Source organism: Coloeus monedula, assembly GCF_965178545.1.
Source record: "Coloeus monedula genome assembly, chromosome: 7".
In the NCBI taxonomy this organism is placed as follows: domain Eukaryota; kingdom Metazoa; phylum Chordata; class Aves; order Passeriformes; family Corvidae; genus Coloeus; species Coloeus monedula.
Window position 1 is genome coordinate 4,532,876 of NC_138787.1, and position 20,175 is coordinate 4,553,050.

The 20,175-nt window shown below is 44.6% G+C and overlaps 1 long non-coding RNA gene across 1 annotated transcript; it reads right to left on the reverse strand.

Moving 5' to 3' along the window:
* Window positions 1-1,929: 1,929 nt before the first annotated feature.
* On the reverse strand, window positions 1,930-19,967 carry LOC309575118. Its single transcript, XR_014226585.1, has 3 exons — window positions 19,831-19,967; window positions 8,168-8,361; window positions 1,930-2,917 (listed from the first exon to the last, which is right to left on the reverse strand). It is a non-coding gene; the product is annotated as an uncharacterized lncRNA (long non-coding RNA).
* Window positions 19,968-20,175: the final 208 nt, after the last annotated feature.

Genomic DNA, 20,175 nt, shown 5'->3' on the forward strand with positions numbered 1-20,175 from the left:
CAGCTGCAATTTTCACAAAACCTATAAAGAAGGCAGTCACCTTCCTACAAATTTCCCTCCTTCTTTCTAATTTTGCTGGAATTAGAGTAAAAAAAAAAAAGTAAAAGATATCACTGAAAGAATGCAGAAATATGAACAAGCAAGGCAAATACTAGAGCATCACCTTCTTAGGAAACCAGGCCAAGAAGAGTGAATCACATTACTCAGAGTATGGAGGTTGCAGTCAAACTATTCAGTAAGAAAATGGATTAGATATTGTTGGGGAAGATGAAACAGGAAAGCCTTATAAATATGATTGCCTGACAAAAGATTTTGGGAATATGAAAACTATAAGCGACATCGAAATGAAAGCCACCTTTGAGATACCAAGTCTTAGTTACTGAACAACTGGAAAACAATGGTATGGCCGACTGAAGGTAATCCCCTCTTGATTGAACAATACCCTGCTTGCAGGCAGGTCCAAGGGTCAGAGCAGACCCTACTAGCTCAGCAGAAGGGGTCCAAAGAGTAGTTTTTAGAAGTTAAGATGTAACACTCTATGGTAATATAAGAACTCTTATAGGCTGTATGTAAATGCTATAGGATTTGTATCTTGTATTAGATTGGTTAGTGACAATTAGAATATTCAGTACAGAAGATGATTTATTGTATTGTAACCAGGACTTCAGAGACTCTTACTGTAGACTCTTACTATTCTCTCTTACTATTCTCTCTTTGCTTACCCGCTTACTCTCTTGCTCTCTTGGGCCTGCTCAGAGCTGCCAGCTGCAGCTCTAAGCAGTGCCCCTGTACCCACGCCCTTTGCAATAAACCGCATGTTCCAAGATCTGACTACAGAGATCTCTCGTCACCGTCCCGACCGTCCGAACCCGCACCGAACCCCCCCAGACAGAGTTCCCGCAAGATATACCTGAACAAAACTCTTTAATGATCCACATGCAGCTTGGATCTTCCTTAGGTAAATGACAGATAAATTCCCCAATGAACTGCACCATTTGGAAAAAAGAAAACCCTACTACATTACTAGCCTCAACACATTTTCAACTATAAACAGTTCATGCTCTGTCCATGCAGAGCTGCATCCTTTAATAAGTTCAGCTGATGGAAGTTTCACATGCCATCCTGCCACCACTTCTGGTCTGAGAGGAAGGTCACCAAATCCCAGGATGGTTTGGGTTGGAAGGGACCTTAAAGCTTATATTGTTCCAACCTCCTGCCATGGACAGGGACACCTTCCACTAGACCAGGTTGCTCAAAAGCCCCGTCCAGACACATCATTTCCAGATGTGCTCCCACTGTTTCCTCTGTCCAGTCAGCTCAGGACAGTACCCCCACGACCCTTTTGAAGGCAGCTTTGAGAACTCCACTAGGAATTAGGAGAAAGCTTCCATCCACTTAGAGTGGCTGGAGGTCTAACCCACTAAAAGTTAGACTCAAGCTTATAACATCTCTACATAACACTGACAATTCTCAAAACAGCATCATTTTATCAAAAGAGAACAGGTCTGGAGGTGGTTTGAAAGGTTCCCAGATGAGACAGCATTGCCTTAGACTCAGCAGACAAGTCTCCTTCCTCGGTCTGCAAATGAGCAGAAAAGCCAAGCTGAAGCTGTTCCAATGAGTCATTTGGCTGCTCTCTGCTATGGTTTTCTCTCACTTCTTTTGCTCATTTTCCAGCATCTCTGATGCAGAGTTTCTCATTATTTCTTGGCATGGCACATCACAGAGGGACCCCAGTTAGAACTTGAAATCTGACAATGCTTCTTCTGCATTAGTCACACTGATGCCTTTTCCTGGTCTTAAAATCAAGAGTCATACACAGTTAGAAGGGAAAAAGGGATTTTACCTTGGTATTTATTTTAAGGATGCTTAGGTGCACACGTCCAGGTCATATGCATCGAAATGCACCACGCCAAATGCCCTCCCCAAAAGATCTGGTATAACATTATAGATCTTACTAATTAGCATATCTATCAAAGATTCCCCAATGAGAGGCTCAAGTGAGCCCCCCTCCCCAAGGAACCTTCCCCTGGATGGTTCTATCTTAGTTTACAGAATGTGTTCTGGAGAGGACCCTGGGGTCTGGGGCACACTGATCCCTAGCTACGAAGCTTCTAAAATGTTGAGTCTCTTAGCTTGACAAACAAGTCCAAGAATGTAGGCAAAAAGCACTAAGAATACAGAAGTTGTAAAAAAAGTATAATAGGGCTATAAAAGAAAAGGCAAAAATCTTCATGGCATCATTTCCCCCATTTTAGAGACTAACAAAACTCTACATTGTCTAGTCTCTACTCTATTCTTTACCCACAGAACCGGTTTACACAACCAGCTGCTCCACACGCTGTTACACAGATAATAACTACAATTACAGCTATTACGAATATTTCTTTTACCCAGGCCCAGTTTGGTAACCATAAGGTGAGGGTATCAAAAATATGATCAAAATTTAAGATGTTATTTCTAGAAGCTACTTCATGTAGAATTTGAGTTTTCTTCCAAATTTCATCCAAATCTTTCTTAATTCTCCCACTTTGGTCCACATAAGAACCTTGGACACATTTTAGATGACAGTCTTATGCAATTCATGGGGTAAGCCCTGAACCATGGTTACCAGTTGGGCAAACAGCAAACACACAAAAAACAGTTTAAACTGCATCTTTCTGATTTGTATCTCTGTCTTCTTGGTGATTTTGGGAGCAGAAGCTTTCCTCACCCTGGAGTAGTGAATCCACGGTCCCTTGCCAGCAACCTTGACCGCAGTAAAAGTGGTCAGCAAACCTTGGAATGGTCCCTTCCACTTGGCTTGCAAGGGGTCGCTGTCCCAGCACTTGATGTAGACCCAGTCTCCAGGCTGGAATGGATGAGCAGCTGTGTCCAATCCTATTGGTTTGGAGAACACGACGAATCTCTGGAGCTTCTGCAAAGGGGAACTCAGAGCCATTAAATATTTCTGCAAATCATTTTTACCTCTCATATGAATTTCTCCTGGGATATGTGGAACCTGGTATGGCCTGCCATATAATATTTCATAGGGGCTGATGTTGTCCCTTTGCCTTGGCTGTGTGCGGACTCTCAGCAAGGCTACAGGCAGGGCTTGAACCCATGTCATGGATGTCTCTTGACAAATCTTGCAAATCTGGGTTTTGAGGGTCCCGTTCATGTGTTCAACTTTACCACTTGCCTGGGGCCTGTATGGTGTGTGCAGGTCCCAGGTAAGTCCCAAAATCCTGCTAACTTCCCCAACCACTTTGTTGCAATAAAATGTGGTCCCCTATCTGATGACATTCCCAAAGGAGCCCCAAATCTTGGTATTATATGATTGAGCAAAGCTCTCACTACTTCTTTTGCTGTGTTGGTGCGACAGGGGAAAGCCTCAGGCCATCCACTGAAGGTGTCAACCAGTACCAGTATATACCTGCATCCCTCTTTGCGTGGCATCTCAGCAAAATCTATTTGCCAATAATCTCCCAGGAGATCTCCTGTTTTTGTCATTCCTAACACAACTCTCTTGCTTGTGTCAGGGTTGTTTTTACAGCAGGTTTCACACTTGCTTGTTACAGATTGTACAATATCAGTCATCCCTCTCCCTATCACTACTTTCCTCAAATGTTTTAAGAGATTTTCTGTTCCCCAATGGGTACTTTCATGCTCTCCTTGGGCTATTTCCCAAAGGATCAGGGGTGGAACTACGACTTGTCCTACTGGGGTAACAGCCCACCCACCTTCTTTGATTTCAGCCTTAAGGAACTTTATTAATTTGTGATCTCTCTGATCGTATTTTGGGGTAAATGATGACAAATCTATCTCTTTCTGTGGTACCACTGCAAAAATGCCTTTTTCTGCAATCCCCCTTGCTGTTTTGTCAGCAAAACGAATTCCCAGTTCAGGAGCTGTTTTCCCTTTTTGATGACCCTTGCAATGCATGATAGCCACTTCCATAGGCTTCCAAATGCTCTGTAAAAGTGCAAGAATTTGTTTAGCATGCTTAACCTCATTGCCTTGAGCAGTCAGCAGGCCACGTTCCTTCCAAATAGCTCCGTGGGCATGCACAACACTGAAGGCATATTTGGAATCAGTCCATATGTTCACCTTCTTCTCCTCAGTTCTAGAGCTCTCGTTAGTGCAATGAGTTCAGCTTTCTGTGATGATACATCTGGAGGCAAGGCTTTTGGCTCAATGATTTTATCTGAGGTGGTTACGGCATAACCGGTCATCCTCCTACCGTTTCTCATGAAGCTGCTTCCATCAGTGTACAATTCCCAGTCTGGATCCTTCAAAGGAACATCTTTCAGGTCTGGTCTGCTGGAATAAGTTTCCTCTATTGTCTGCAAACAATCATGCTCAGGCACACTGTCAAGTAATGTGGATGATAAAAACATCGCAGGGTTTACCACAGAAGTTGTCTTTAGAGTAATATCATCCTGTTCTAACAACACAGATTGGTATTTGAGCATCCTGCTAGGGGAGAGTCAGTGTCCCCCCTTCTGCTCCAGCACATTTATCACTGCATGGGGTACATACACGACAATGTGCTGCCCAAGGGTGAATTTACAGGCCTCCTGTATCAGAAGGACTGTTGCTGCCACAGCTTTCAAGCATCCTGGCCAACCCTGGGCTACATTGTCTGGTTGTGTTGAGAAACAGGCCACAGCTCTTCGCTGGTCTCCAAGGTGCTGTGCCAGTACCCCCAGAGCAACATTCAGTCGCTCATGTGTAAAGAGTTCAAAAGGTTTAGTCAAGTGAGGCAGCCCCAGAGCTGGGGCTGACATCAAGGAATGTTTCAGCTGTTTAAATGCAGCCCTGGCATTCTCTGTCCACATGATTGTCCCCTTTTCAGCTGCTTTAAGGACCTCATATAAAGGCCTTACCAATATACCGTAGTTTGATATCCATAGGCGACACCAACCTACCATTCCCAGGAAGGCCTGCATGTCCCTTATGGTATGGGGCTCTGGAAGTCGACAGATGGCTTCCTTCCATTCTCTGTTGAGTTGCCAATGTCCACGGAAAATTTCCAGGCCCAGGTATATTACTGTTTCCCTGGCAACCTGTGCCTTCTCTTTCAAGACCCGATACCCACTTCGGCCTAAAAAGTGCAACAGACTGACAGTGAGCTCGATGCAGTCATCTCGTGTCTTGGCCGCTATCAAGATGTCATCAACATACTGGAGAACCGCTCCTCCCGGTTCTTGTTTCCTCCAGTCCTCAAGCTCCTTTGCCAGCTGGTTTCCGAATATGGTTGCGTTGGTTTTGAATCCTTGTGGTAAAACTGTCCAGGTGAGCTGAGTCTTTCTCCCTGTTTCAGGATTCTCCCACTCAAAAGCAAAAAGTTCTTGGATATTCTTATGCACAGGAATGCAGAAAAAGGCATCCTTGAGATCTAAAACAGTGAACCATCCTAATTCATTTGTTAGTGTTGTCAAAAGTGTGTAAGGATTCTCTACCACTGGGTGTATGTCCTCTGTTAATCTTGTTGATTTCCCTCAAATCCTGTACCAACCTGTAGCTTTTACCATCAGCTTTCTTCACTGGCAAGATTGGTGTGTTGTACCTGGATTCACATTCCACTAACAACCCAAATTTGAGAAACTTTTCAATCACAGGTACTAATCCCTTACGAGCTTCTAATTTCAGAGGATATTGTCTTTGCCTTACTGATGTAGCCCCTGCTTTGAGTGTGATACTCACAGGTTCAGCTTTTTTGGATCTCCCAAGAGAATCATTGCCCACACTATTTGAATGACAGCCTCTTCAACTTCCTTGGGAATTTTTCCATGGCATTCCTGTACAAGTATAGCAGCTGCTTCAATAATTTTAGATTCTGGGATTATAACTTTCACTCCCCCCTCCTTGGAAAACTTAATTTCTGCTTCCAGTTTTTCCAGTAAATCTCTGCCTAACAATGGCATTGGGGAATTTGGCATATACAGGAACTGGTGAGTAACCCAGTGTTTTCCCAATTTAAATTTTAAAGGTTGGAGAAAAGGCCTTGTTTCACTTACCCCTGTAGCTCCAATCACATCCACAGTGTCTTGACTCAGTTTACCTTTTCAAGTATTTAACACAGAATATGATATTAACTCAACAACCACCCATTTTTGGTATCGCTTCAGCTTTTCCATCTGTTCTGGGACATTGGGATCCCAGCCAGGGTTTGCTAGGGGATAGATATCATTAGCTGACCCTTGGAGACTCCCAGTTGCAATTTGAGTTTCTATAGCAGATATAGCTATATAGCTATCTGACCATTTCTCTCTCTGTTTTATCCAATAATTCATCTAGCATAACATTTCGATCACCCCAATCTGGATTTTGGGATTTTATGGCCATTTCTACACACATAGCTACTGTCTCCGGGTTGTCCCTGTACTTCCCAATTGAGTTTTTCCACTGCTGTAATTCTCTGAGGGAAAACAGCGTCTTTATATAAATCACTCCTTGATTTCCTACAGCCTGTCTCAGAGGTGCTTCTAACGCAAGTTCTTCCTCCCCCCCTTTATCTGTTTTGGACCTTGTGTGTTTAGCGACGGGACTGACTGCTTTCATGGCTTCTTGGGCTATCCTGCCCCTTCTTCTACCTCCCTCCCCGTGAGAACCATCTGTATCAGAATCATCCCATTCGCTTTTGATTGAAATTGCTTCATTGGTTTTAAAGATTGTTCCAGCCAAATGTTGATGAGGAACTGTCTTGCTTTTTGCGGCAGTGGAGGGGTAGGGAGGCAGGGGCTGCCAGCAGGTTCTCCCGTCCCTGGCTCTGCAAGAGCCGCCTGGGTCGGGGCCATCCCGTCTGCCCTCAGCTTTAACACTGCCTGTGCCGCAGGGTGGGGAGAGCGAGCGGCTCCTCCTGTCTCTGGCTCGGAAACTTGCGGTTCTCCGTACTGGGGAATGCCGCCGCAATTGCCCGTGTCCATTTCTGCCTTCACTTCCGTGTTTGGGGTACTCGGGGAAAGGCGGCCAGCCTGCCCCTTCCCCTCCCCCTTCCCCGTCTCTGCCTCTGGAGCTGTCAGGGGGTGGTGGCATACCTGCATCTCTCCCACCTCTGTGCCCGCCCTCCGCCCCTGACGAAGCTGGGGCGGGGGAGGCTGCACGCCGCTCCTCTGGCTTGGAGCTGGCCGCTCGCTCCCTCCCCTGCCCCCGCTCGGACAGCGGCGGAGGCAGGGGAGGCGACGGCGGAGCCACTGTCCCTCCACCTCCCACCCCCACCTGTGCGGGCTGCCCTGGTGGCTGAACAGGGTGGGGAGACCCCTCCCCATCGCGCAAAGCTGGGGCCATGATATCTAGATCTGTCATATCGATTTCTCTGTCCGTATTATTATACAAGCTAGCTTGTTGCGGCTTTTTCTTTCCCTTTCTCCTCCTCAAAGTCATTTCCATATTACTTTTGTCTACTACATATGCTTCTTCCCTGTTCAGATACACAGTAAAAAGTTCTGCATATCTTAGCTCATCAAACCTACGTAATGATCTCAATTCTACCATCAGGTCAGTAATGATGTCACTTTCCAAACTCCCATAGCAAGGCCGATTTCCTTGACTTAATTTTAAAGTCAGCCAAACCCGTGTGGACAGTCTGATCAATTTTCAGCTGTCCAAAATAGTTTTTCGCCCTGTCAGCCATCTCCAGTGTTTTATTATCAATTCCAATGGGCTGTTAGGAGGGATTTTTTCATTTTCATCTGAAAAAACACCACCCATATTTGCTCACAGACAGAAAAACTCTGCCAGAGGGAAGCTTTTAACTCCAGAATTCAGCCTGCAATCTGGCCTCGGAATTTACAACTTCCCGGGCAGTTTATCTAGGTTACTACACAAACACTTCAAAACAGCACTTTAAAATACTAAAAAGCAACTAGTTTCAGCAAACAGTAAATGTGCACGCGTGAAAATCTGGTCTCAACAGGACTCAAACCCACAGTTTCCCAACATCCCAGCCAACCAACCAACCAACCAACCAACCTCTGAGCCACTCCTGCGGCTGCATAGGGTGCAGCCTCTGGGCTCTTGTGGACTCCATGGAGGGCGTCCCCTCCTTTCCACACTTTGCAGGAAAAAGTTTTAGCTTTCCCCTTTTGTGGGCTTCTGTGCCCCCAATCTTTCCAACCCCCTCTGAGATCTCCTTCCCTAGTGCTAGCGCAATCTCGGTAATATCGATCCCCTTTTCACTCACCTCTCTTTCCGTGCTTCTGCCTTTCCATGCTGGGTCCTAAAGTCCTGGTCACAGTCTTAGACTGTGGCTCCGGCCCCTCTGTAATTTGCCGGCAAAGAGAGGGGCAAACCAAGATGTGTTCCAACCCAAGACTGCGAGTTTCAAGGTCTTTAGGGTTCCTTCATGGTCACCAGCAACTGATGCCTTTTCCTGGTCTTAAAATCAAGAGTCATACACGGTTAGAAGGGGAAAAGGGATTTTACCTTGGTACTTATTTTAAGGATGCTTAGGTGCACATGGCCAGGTCATATGCATCGAAATGCACCACGCCAAATGCCCTCCCCCAAAAGATCTGGTATAACATTATAGATCTTACTAATTAGCATATCTATCAAAGATTCCCCAATGAGAGGCTCAAGTGAGCCCCCCTCCCCAAGGAACCTTCCCCTGGATGGTTCTATCTTGGTTTACAGAATATGCTCTGGAGAGGACCCTGGGGTCTGGGGCACACTGATCCCTAGCTACGAAGCTTCTAAAATGTTGAGTCTCTTAGCTTGACAAACAAGTTCAAGAATGTAGGCAAAAAGCACTAAGAATACAGAAGTTGTAAAAAAGTTATAACAGGGCTATAAAAGAAAAGGCAAAAAACCTTCATGGCATCAACACTACAAAGAGTAACATTTTTACTGCACTTAGAAAATGCTCAAAAGATACTGAGGAAGAAATCAGTACCTAAAACTCCAAATACACAAATATAGAACAAAGCAATGCAAAATTAATTCTACAGCTACAATATTATGTCCTTCTGAGTCTTGTGAAAGAGAGTCTGGGAAATGAAAGGTCTTCACAGAAGCACTTCATTTCCCAGATGAAGAAACATGTGAATAATTTCTCACCTGATTAAACAATTATCATCATACTCTGCCATTGATTATTCCCTGTACTTCAGAGTCAGGAAAGTATTGCCACGGCAAGAACATGAGCTCTGGCTGGATTCACAGTGATCAGGAAGAAGGTAGCATCCCACGTCTCAGATAGCTGTCGGCCCTTTAGCCTTTGCAGAATTCTCATCTTGCCTCTGGCCAGACCTGCCAGTTCAGCCAGAGGGGGAAAGTTGGGCAGAAAACCTCACTGCTCCCAGCCAGCAATGCCCAGCCCTGGAAGCTTGCAGGAGATGTGCTGTGTGAAGGTAGGTCACAAAGAACTAGGCTGAGTATTTGTTTGGATGTCCTTTGCACACATGCAAGGCCATGCCGTATGAACCCAAGGAATGCACAGCCCACCAGCACAGAAACTGTCACTAGCTCCTTAAAAGGACCATGAAAGTTTGAGACACTTTACTTAACTGCTGCAAAGGTCATTTGCCTTTGTGAAAACTGAGTTACAGTTAAGGGTACCACAAAGACTGGCCAAGAGTCTCAGAGAGCTGTTAAAAACAGCAAGGATCTCTTGGCCATCTGTTCTACAGCAGGTCAGGCACCCCAAGAGCCCGATAGCTGTTGGGCACATTTTCTTCAGCTCCAGCTAAATCACTGGACACAACCTTTAGATATGACACAGGGCTAGAAGGCTTTCATGGGCACAAATTTAGGGCTGGAAGAAAAGACGACACACAAAAATCCAACTGGCAGTTTGCAATGGCCATAGAAAGGTGAAAAGCACCATCCTCCAGCTGGGACTAAATGAATTAAGAAAAAAACCAGGCATACTAGAAGACTTTCCAAACCCTGGAACAAGGAACTGGAAAACAAACTGAACTGTGAGCTTCTTAATGTGAACTGGAAGTAATGAAATTCCCCATATCTTTGCTTTCCAGAGGGGTCGAGCATCTTCTTCTGTCTCATGGGATGGGGATTCAGGACCCATGATCTGGCCACTGTGCAGACTTGAATTGCTCCCAAAACTCAGAACAGAAAATGTTGTGCCAGACCCTTGTTTAACTGTTCCCATCAATTCAACATCCCAGTATTTGCAGATGATACCATTTCAAGGTACAAGGTACCAAAATTCTGTGTTTACACATTTTCCTAGCTCTTCCTATGCCTTGAATCCACTTACCAGACTGCCTGCCTGTATTTGCGTCTGCTTGTGTCCTCCTCTTACCACTGTTTCCCATTAGGATCTTTTCCTCTTTAGTTTAAATCCTAATCATGCAACACACAATGTACAGCATAACACATGTTTTTGTGGTTCCAGAGACATTATTAGAAACAGACTTAGCCATCACTTGCTCTTTAGAAATTCATCTGTAGTAACTGATTTCCAAAATGAAGTGAGTTGAGACACCTTGATTTGGAGGACATTCAGCTTAAAAATCCGTGACAGGAGGCCACAGGGTGGTTTGGTTTTTTTTGAGAGGAGAGTGTGCATCACTTTCTGAAAACCCAAGACTAAGTCTCTCAAAATCACTTGTGACTGCTGAAATCCTTGTCCAATAAATAACAATTACCATCCTCATTACTGAGCAAAGGCTGACAAGAAAAGCAGGTTTGTGCCAGAGGGAAAAAAAATCCTCAGTGCCTGAAGCTGCCAACAACACATTCCTCCTGGCAGATGTCGTCTTCTCCCAGGAGCTGCCGCTGCCACTTTCTACTGGACTATTTTCTTCAGCTGTTTAATCCCTCTGCAGCAAACACACTGCTCCTCCTCCCAGCAGCAGACCACAAGAGCGAGGGTTCACAACTGTGCTGTGTCTTCAGGTTTCTCCTTCCTTTTGAAAGTACAGGACTGTGGGATTTGTCAAGTTGATTAGGAATTGAGGAATGTCAGTTTTGAACTCTACTGTGAAGCAAGCAGATCTGCTAAATGACATGCGCTGGGAGTGGGGGCAAGGTGCTTTTTAGCATTCACCACCCTCAGACAGAGAAGCAAACATGCTACCCAGGATTATCAGCACACTTGTATTAAGTGTTAAAACCCACAGCAGACAGAGTTGATTATGGTTTTTTAATTACTGCTAAAATTATAAAAGCACTAGACAAATCTTTGTAGAAATTGCACCTTTGAAAAGGATAGATAAAAATTCTGCTTCCATAATGGCAACAAAATGGGAACTGCAAGAAGGTTAAAAAACAGAAAAGAAAAAAAAACAGAAAAGAAAAAGAAAAAAGAGATGCAAAGAGAAAATGGCAGAGATTACAGTGATGCTCTGAAGAAACATAAGCTCCATCTAATTTTACAAGAGACTGAGAGTCTCAATTCCTTTCAGATCATAAAAACCACAAATGGGAGACAGGTATCTCCAACAGCAGCAGGCACAAATGCGATACTCCAACCTCACACCTCTCAGGCTGGTTATTATGACATTATTAAACGTAGAACAGCCCCCCACTCCAAGGTACCCTTATAAAGGCTGTGTTAAACCAACATTCAACTCAGGAAGAAGGAGGAAAGGCACTGGCAGGAGGCTATTAACACTACATTACTTCCCATCCTTTGGGAGACACATCCAACAAGGGAAAGGTTAGATAGCCACAGCCACATTCCCAGATGCCTTGATTCTCACATCCCCAATTATCTCAAGATGATTTTACTGTAATAAGAAACCTGCACACTCATTGCAGGGAACAGCATTGAAACTAGGAGATTATATCTTTTTAAAACTGCTATACAAATACTAAGCCCCCAAAAGCTTGCAATTTAAATCTAAGCAATTTCCTTTGTCCCTGCCAACTCACTTAAACACAATAAGAATTTATAAAAGAACGTAATCAGTCGTTACCTGTATGTAACATTCACAAGGACAAATCAAAAATGAACACGCATGAAACAATTTCACAACAGATTCTGAAGGGGATGCACTGGCTTGTGTTCACTGCAGTACAACAAATTTAAAGAATTCATGACATTGGGTTTTGTGTTAGACAACTCTTTCATGCAGCATAACCTGTCAGGACCCAATCTCCCTCCTATTTTACAACCCCCAGAACTGCAGAAGTGAAGCTGCCTTCCACTGTATTTCCTTCCCACTGTGACTTGAATTGTCTTTGCTATAAACAATCACCCAGATCAGCTTTGGCACTTAGGGTCCAGCTGCACTTACTGTTCCCACTTCTAGGATCCAGTATTTCTCAAGGAAAAAGTTAGAAATAACCTTCTAAGCAAAGTGTTAAAAAACCTGTACGTACACTCAAAGCAACCCACAGCCGGCTGTTGCAGTTCTATCAGCTTAATGGAGTTGCTTGGGATGATGAGTTTGGGGGAAAGCATTCGATAACAATAACAGGCATTTTTGAACTACCTTTGGGAGTAACAGTCTTCTAAAGTATGTCATCAGCCTCTTTCTGGCATCTGTGAAGCATCTCATATTGCAAACATCTGACTGACGAAAGTTTAACAAGCAGAAGAAAGGCTCTCAGGGCTAGCTATTCAAACAGAAGGGGCTGAAATATAAGCCTTGTTTATATTGCACTCTAAGAGACCACTAAACACCTGATTACAAGTGTCTTATATGAAATTGCAGCTTTAGAGATAATAATTGCAAGGGCTTCAGGCAGAGGTATAGGCATCTTGCACCGGCTGCCAAACTCCAGGCACAAACAAAGCTTTTGTAGGGTGTTCAAGGTGTTCACTCACTCCCTATAGCCAGAGACCTTCCCAGAGGGTCCTTCATCCCTTGTGTTTTGACATCTTGCCCAATCCCACAGGATTTCCACCTCCAGTATCCAGCAGCACTTTCTGCAGGAGTAACTGTGTATCTCCTAACAACCTCTGATCTCATAGGTCACACAAGAAGCAAAGTGACATTCTTGAGCATCACCATGTCACTTGCCTCCCTACAGCTAAATTAGGAGTGCAGCGGCAGCAGTCTATTTAGAGCCAGCATAGCTTCTTGACAGACCCTGAAGGAGAGACATTTCTTACATCTACATCACTGCTCCCCAAAAAACAGACTTGCACTGAGGAGCAGCTTCAATGGGAAGATTTTGCAGTCCTTCAACAAGTTTGTTTTCACACACAGAGCGAACATACAAACATTAAGAGCAGAGCACAGGTGGCCAAGCTCCATCCCAGCTAGTTTTAAACAGCTTGGCCAGGTTTATCCATTGTATCACTGGCTGCAGTGACCTTCCTGTCTCCTTGAAAAAAGGAAGTTCACTGCGTGCTCTCTCACCTTGGACTGCAGCACGACTGGTTGCTGAGTCTCCCCTCTCCCACTAAAAGCATTAAGAGACACACATTGTCATCTTGTGACATTTCTAAAAGGAGGCTCTTTACCCCTGACTGGTTGGAGAAGTACAAGAAAACCCTGCCAGGCCCTGCCTGCAGCCTCCTTTGCCTGCTGGGTGGAAGACACCTCTCCAGCCATGGGCTCAGCACTGGGAATGAACATCCTGCTGGGATAAAAGGATACAGTGCCACCAGAAAGCACCTGTTAATGGTACAGAAGAATATAAGTTCAGAGAGACCATTGAGTTGGGATGGCTGGGAGGCTAGACCAAAGGTACAGCATCAGTTATAGAGGGATGCGACATCTGGGAGTGCCAGAGGGAGCACTGCCACCAGACACAATAACCTCAAACTCCCAAACATCCCAAACTGTCAGCTCCATCTTTCCATGTCACTTCTCTGCATACAGACACTTTTTACACAGGGTGCTTAGAAACATTATCATAGTGATTCATGAGAAAAGAGGAGCTCATCAAATGCTTTATGTTCATTTGTGTCGTCTCAGACAACTGTGGCACAGATAAATCCTAGATATTTGTGGCGACTCTATCAGGGCTTAATAAGCTTTGACAATGCTACTTACATTCTTAAAACAGCTTTCTGAGATATGTATAATGTGATTGATCGTATGATAATATAGGTATGGCCACCTCTCCCCAAGACAATCATCTTCATGGATATGATTCAAAATGCACAAGTATTATCTGAAACCTACACAGGTTTCATAAATCCAAAGTACTTACTGCTAAACATGGAAATAGTTGAAAAATTTTGGTTCCTATGTCTTCATTCTTGCTGGGCTGTCTCAAGGTTTGCATACGACTGAGCTACATACCACTTAAGTTCTAACACAACAGCAAGAATCATGCAGGTAATTCAACAACAGGTGGTCCAATGTATTAAACACATTTTGGAATGTCTGGGCTTTTAGCAGTATTTAAGCAAATGCAGACTGTGTGCTTGGCAAAGACAGGATTCCAGAGACAGGGACAGAGAATATAGGATTTCAGAGAATGATGCTCGTATCTCCAAGCTCCAGGTCTTGAAAGATATCCATACCTCATTGAGAAGTCTTAATAATGACTGAAGAGAAAAAGAGGTCTAGATTGTGATAGCACCAGATTTCCTAAAAACAGGTAAGACCTTTGAGTTCTGTTAAATTTCAAGCCTGGTTGATCCCTAACAGAAATCAGCAAGACTTAAACCACATCACATTAAGCCAGTTAGTCCTTTGGTTCCTGGTCTGACTCAAGACCTGAAGCACTTTGTGTCAAAAGTGAGAGGGAGAAGAAAAAAGTGAAAGAGGCTGATGCCCCATAAGTCATAATGAAACCTTCCAGGCAATGCAGGTATGTGGGGAGTCCGGGCCAGATACTGAGCTATCTTTCAATGCCCTTTCCAAGCCTGAAGTCACTCCATCTCCTAGTAGATTAAAAGGGGACCCGAGAAAGACAGATCATTCTAAATGGCAGTAATTTAAATCCTCTGCTGTATGCTCCTGGGAAAAGAGAGGAAGGAAAAGGCAAGGGAATCTCTGCAGCTCACACACAGGCTGTGGAGCTCTGAAGACACAGGAATCCCAATTTCCCAAAGCAGCACCAAGGGGATTTTATCTTGCTCAGTGTGAGAGAGCACACAGAATTTAACATCTGATCCAGTGCCTAATGGTTATGTTTCTAACTACATAGTACCCCTCCAAGCCTGCCAGCTAGTGCTATCCTTGGTAGAGAGTCCTGCCTGGTGGGATTCAATGCACACTTTCTGCCTCCATCGCCCTCTGTTCATGCATACTGTTGGTACGTTTAGCCAGGCACTTTCATTTCAGAGCCTGGTTGCTCAGTGATCTATAAACTGGTGCTCATGATGAGGAAACCAAGGTGCCAAAAAAATAACTGGAAACTTTACAGGGCAGTGGAAAGCAAACTGCAAAGAGCTCTTTGGTGACACTTTCTTCCACAGGGAATAATGGCATGAGGAAGGTGAGCTTCCCAAAGATGAGGTTGAAGTCATCCAGGCAAGGCTGAGAAGCAGACACACCTTCAGGAAACTGTTCCCCCCTCAGGCAGCCCTCCTGGGGCAAGGCGGGGGCTGACTGAGACACTCCTCGGCTCTCCAGGGAATGCCTTGTATGTGCTGCTGCCAGTTGCTGAGGGACACTGACACCGTCTGGGACAGAATTAGAAAACCTTGAGCAGGAGGACAACGTGGCACAAGTGCTAAGTCAGCCGTGTGCTATATGTGGCACACCAGTTGGTGTCTTCTTTCCCCTTCTTTAGATGCTCATTCCTTTGCCTGCTCCTTCAGCAAGGTTTGACTTCAGCCTACACTGCCCTGTGACTGCTACGTGCCCCTGGCTGCATTCAGGCTAGCAACACCTTACGCAGCACTTAAAGGAGTCAAGAGACAAATCTTCTCTCCAGCCAACAGAGCCCTTCATTTGTCCATGTAATCCAATCTTTGTGCCATTATATAAAGCTGTGTCCAGTGTTCACCCATCACTGCCCTATTTCCCACCACCTGCAAATCCCATGTGGCCACTCCTGACTGCTGGTGACACCCCTGCAGTCAGCTCCAGATCTCCTCCCATGCTGTACCCTGCTCCCTGACCACCTTCCTGACAGGGTCCTAAGACCAAGATCCATAAAACATGCTGACCAGACAATTTTTCGGGCTTCACTCTCTTCTACACAAATGTCTACAGCTCATCAGGAGGTTCTGCAGCTCTGAGCACCTTGGATAGCAAAAGACTTTGCTATTTTGTTGAAAGTTGTCTTTCATGCTGTGACCACTGAAAAGCCAAATCATTAGCAGATTAATTAGGCACTCTGTGGCACACAGCCAGCATTGCAGCTAAAGCTGAGACCTTAAAGTTTGCTGGAAGTGGATCCCTGGCTTAATACTTAGACCTTTGATGACACAGGCAAGAATCAAACCAGACAAGCTGTGCCTCTCAAACATGGCAAAAATTACACATTGAAGAGAGCACAAGGAGCTCTGCAGCATCTTGGTGTGGAAAAATGCACCCAGTCTCCATCAGTTCAAGAACTGCTCAAGCACAATAAAATGGATTATATATTCTTTCCAAATCTGTTGTGGATTATGGTAAGTCATATACTCCTGATAACTGCCTAAATACTGAGTTCCCTCCTGGATCTTATTAAGTTCTTGGCTTCAAACAATCTTCCAAGGTGTACAATTAAACTGGTGTTGGAAAAAACCACCATTTGCATGTATTAGTTTTAAATTTCACTGAACCTCCCTTGTTTGTGGTCAGCAGGCTCCTCCTTGAGTATCCCTGTATTTACATTAGAAAACGAGACCACTTCTCACTTATGGGCTGAATAAAATATGTGTTTGTACCAGGGGACAGCTCCAGACCACAGCAATCTTTCTCAGAGATTGCTGCTTGCCAGGTGGTGCATGTACACTTGTAATTTTTCCTGCTGACATTGCAGCCACCCAGCCTTCAAAAGAGGAACACAGCAAATATTTAACAGCAACAGGTGTCAGATAGGAGTTGATCATAGCAAGGAGAAAACACAATAGCTGAAATTGTAGCAAGTAAGTGTGCATGGGACAGAAGAAAGTCTCCAGGAAAAGAGTGGAATATGCTGACTGTACTGAGGTATTTGTAAACAGGCTATATTCTCACACCTCGCCTGAAAGCAAACTCCCATCAGGGCCGTCTGAGCAACCAACATTTCCCCTGGTACTTGATCTGGTATCCTGCTATGACCTCATCAACAATTCCACTAAACAAATAGGAAGTTAATTGCATTTTCAGGGATTTTAGACAGCAAAAGGCAAAAGTCTCAAAGGGAGTTCATTATGAAACAGCACAGAAACAGCAGCACTCACCTTTTCTTCCAACAACTCCAGGGCTTGCTGAAATACAGGGGATCTTGTCTTCTACTTCATAGTATGAATTTAAGCCATTAGCTCCCTCCTCCTGAAGAAGGGCCTGACTCCCTGGGCTACAGGAAGCCCAAAACAGAGCTCTCCTTTTAAAACTGAGCGGAAAGACAGAAGTCTCAGAGTAAACACACAGGGAGTGCAGCCCAATACAGGTATTCCCATTTCCATTCTGGTGCTGCAATTGATATCACCTCTCTGTGACTTTAGCCTGACACAAGGAACATATTCCACTTCAGAAGTTTCAGAATGAATCACTTCAATGATCTGGACATAAAACACACTTCCCTTATGTTAGTTCAACTAAATCCAGCCCAAATGCATAAAAGTTTTGCATTGGCCAGAACCACATCCTCATCAATTAAACCAATAAAAACCAGGCAAGCCCCAATCAAGCTGCCCCTTGTGTCAGTGAGTAGCAGGGCAAACAGGACATGGCTTCCAACCAATACCTTTCTCACTACTGAATTTTCTGGGCCCTTGAGAATCCTGAAGCTCCATCACTGTTCTTTCCCCTCAACATGAATCTTTTTGCATGAGAGAAGCATCCATGCACTGCCCAGGAGCTGTGCACCCAACAAGGCAGGTGCCTATGAATTCTCATTCCCAGCTGCTGCTGCCTTCCCTTGAACATGGATCTCAGCAAGTCCTAGCAAGCACAAGGGAGAGCCTGGATTTTCCTCTGGCAATCCTGCTTGCAAAAAGTGGCTGCTAAAAGTGAAAGAGGAGCCTTCCTGCTGCAGCCCCTGGAACCCACAGCCTAGGCTTTAAGATAGCATAGCACTACCAGAGAACTGCAAACCTCCCTTGCAAGATCACAGAATCACAGAATATCCTGAGTTGAAAGGGACCAACAAGGATCATTGAGTCCAACTGCTGGCCCTGCACAGGACAGCCCCAAGAATCACACCCTGTGCCTGACAGCACTGACCAAACATTTCTGGAAGCTCTGTCAGGCTTGATGCTGTGACCACTTCCCTGGGGAGCCTGTTTCAGTGCTTGACCACCCTCTGAATGAAAATCATTTTCCTGATATCTAACCCAGTCCTCTCCTGACACAGCTTCATGCCACAGGTACACATCTCTGCATCACCTGGAATGACTTTGCTCCCCAAGGACATACCTGACATGTTCCCAGAGATGTCTTGGGACACATCCAAGATTGCCAGGCAGATAAACCTGTGGTGTCCTATCCCAGCACCAGAGAATTGACTTGATCCAAATCCTTAACCCAGCAATTGAAATAAGGACCTGCTATCGTCCTCCTCCATACCTGTTTTATCTTCTCATCCAATCAATATACAATTATTTTGGGTCAGCATCTCACAAAACCACCTTTACTGGCAGAATGAAGCAGATCTAGACACATCTGCATTCTTACACAGGCCATGATTGTGAAAAAACAACACTAAGTTTGTTCTTCATTCCTGAAATCCTTTCTTCCTTGAAAAAATACATTTGGTGGTGGCTTTCAGGCTTATTTCATTGCAAATCACAGGTGATCATGGAAATTATTAGATCATTACCAATTCTTTCTTGCAATGATATTTCTCACAGGTGTAGGGATTCATAAAAATTGGTTTACACTATTTCCATCCAAGTTACACCTCCAGGATTCATTCTACTGATGGATTCACTGAAGTTTGGTTTGTGCAATGTAAAACATCAGAATCACTGGAGATGCCCTCATCAGGCCCCTTGGGGATGACAGTCCTGCTAATCAGCAGCAGTGCAGAGAGTCCATGCTATCACCTTCCCAGACAGTCTAGCAGAGCAGGAATCCCTCCATAAAGCACCTTGGAGGCAGCCAGCAGAGCTCATATATCATAGGCTTTAGACTAAAGGCAGAGAAATAGGAAATAAAGTCCTTCCTGATCTGTGGTCCCTAAAGCAGAGACTGAGCCAAGGCTTCATCAGTATAGGTCTACTGATTCAAAAGTGATGACTCAACTTCCAGCAAGTGCCTTGCTCAAGGTCATGGGCTGTAGCAAAGAAGACATGTGAGCATGATCCTACATAAAAGTACACCTTTTGCCACTCTCCATCCCTCTTCTTGGTGTGCATATTTTGGTAAGTTTACCTTCCTTAAAACACATTAATCTAAAATGCAAGTGCTTGGATATCCTGCCAAATTTTGGATGTCTGGGCCTTCAAGCTTTTAACTTCTGAGTATAGAACACTCTACAGTATAGTTCATGAGACAGAAACATGGGCCCCATCAAAAGCCCTGCACTTACTAGCACAAAACTTCAGGAATCTTCAGAGTAAATACGAGAGGGATTTCTAGACAAGGGAGGAACAATCAGCACTCCTGGATTCTTCTGTGGAAAATCTCAATCATATGGACTCAGGGAAACCATCAAGTCTGAAAGAGTTAGAAGCTGTTTTGCTATCATGGAAAAAGTCTAGTGAAAACATAAAAGCCATCTTCTGAAAGCTGCGTCTCTTGGAGAGCATGGAGAGCAGGGACATCCATCAGGAGACCGAGGGGTAGAAAGTTAAACAAGGGTCACAGGATGGCAGGCAAACAAGGTGAAAACAGAAGTGCCTCCATTGCCTGATGGCTAGTTTCCAATAATAAATACATTACAAACAATACATACCTTTCAGTGTGGGAAGACAACATCCAGCTGATCTCCATTCTATTAGGGCACAGCTTATCCCTAGGAGAGGAAAAAGAAGATTAAAGGAAGCAATTTTCAGTTTTAAACACAGTCTTAATGTGATGGAAAGGAATAGTAAGAACAGCTGAGAGACACCCGAGGTCAGGTCAGGGAGAGATGCCTTGGCTGAAGGTTCTGTGGTGTTTTCCGTATTTGTCTGCTTTATTTTTAAACACCCAGAGCCTTTGCTTGAGCAACACTTCCTTGAACAAAAAGGAAGCAGAGGAGGAGAGAGGGGCTGTAGAGAGAGAGGCAAATGGGGTTGCAAAATTATGATCCCCCCAG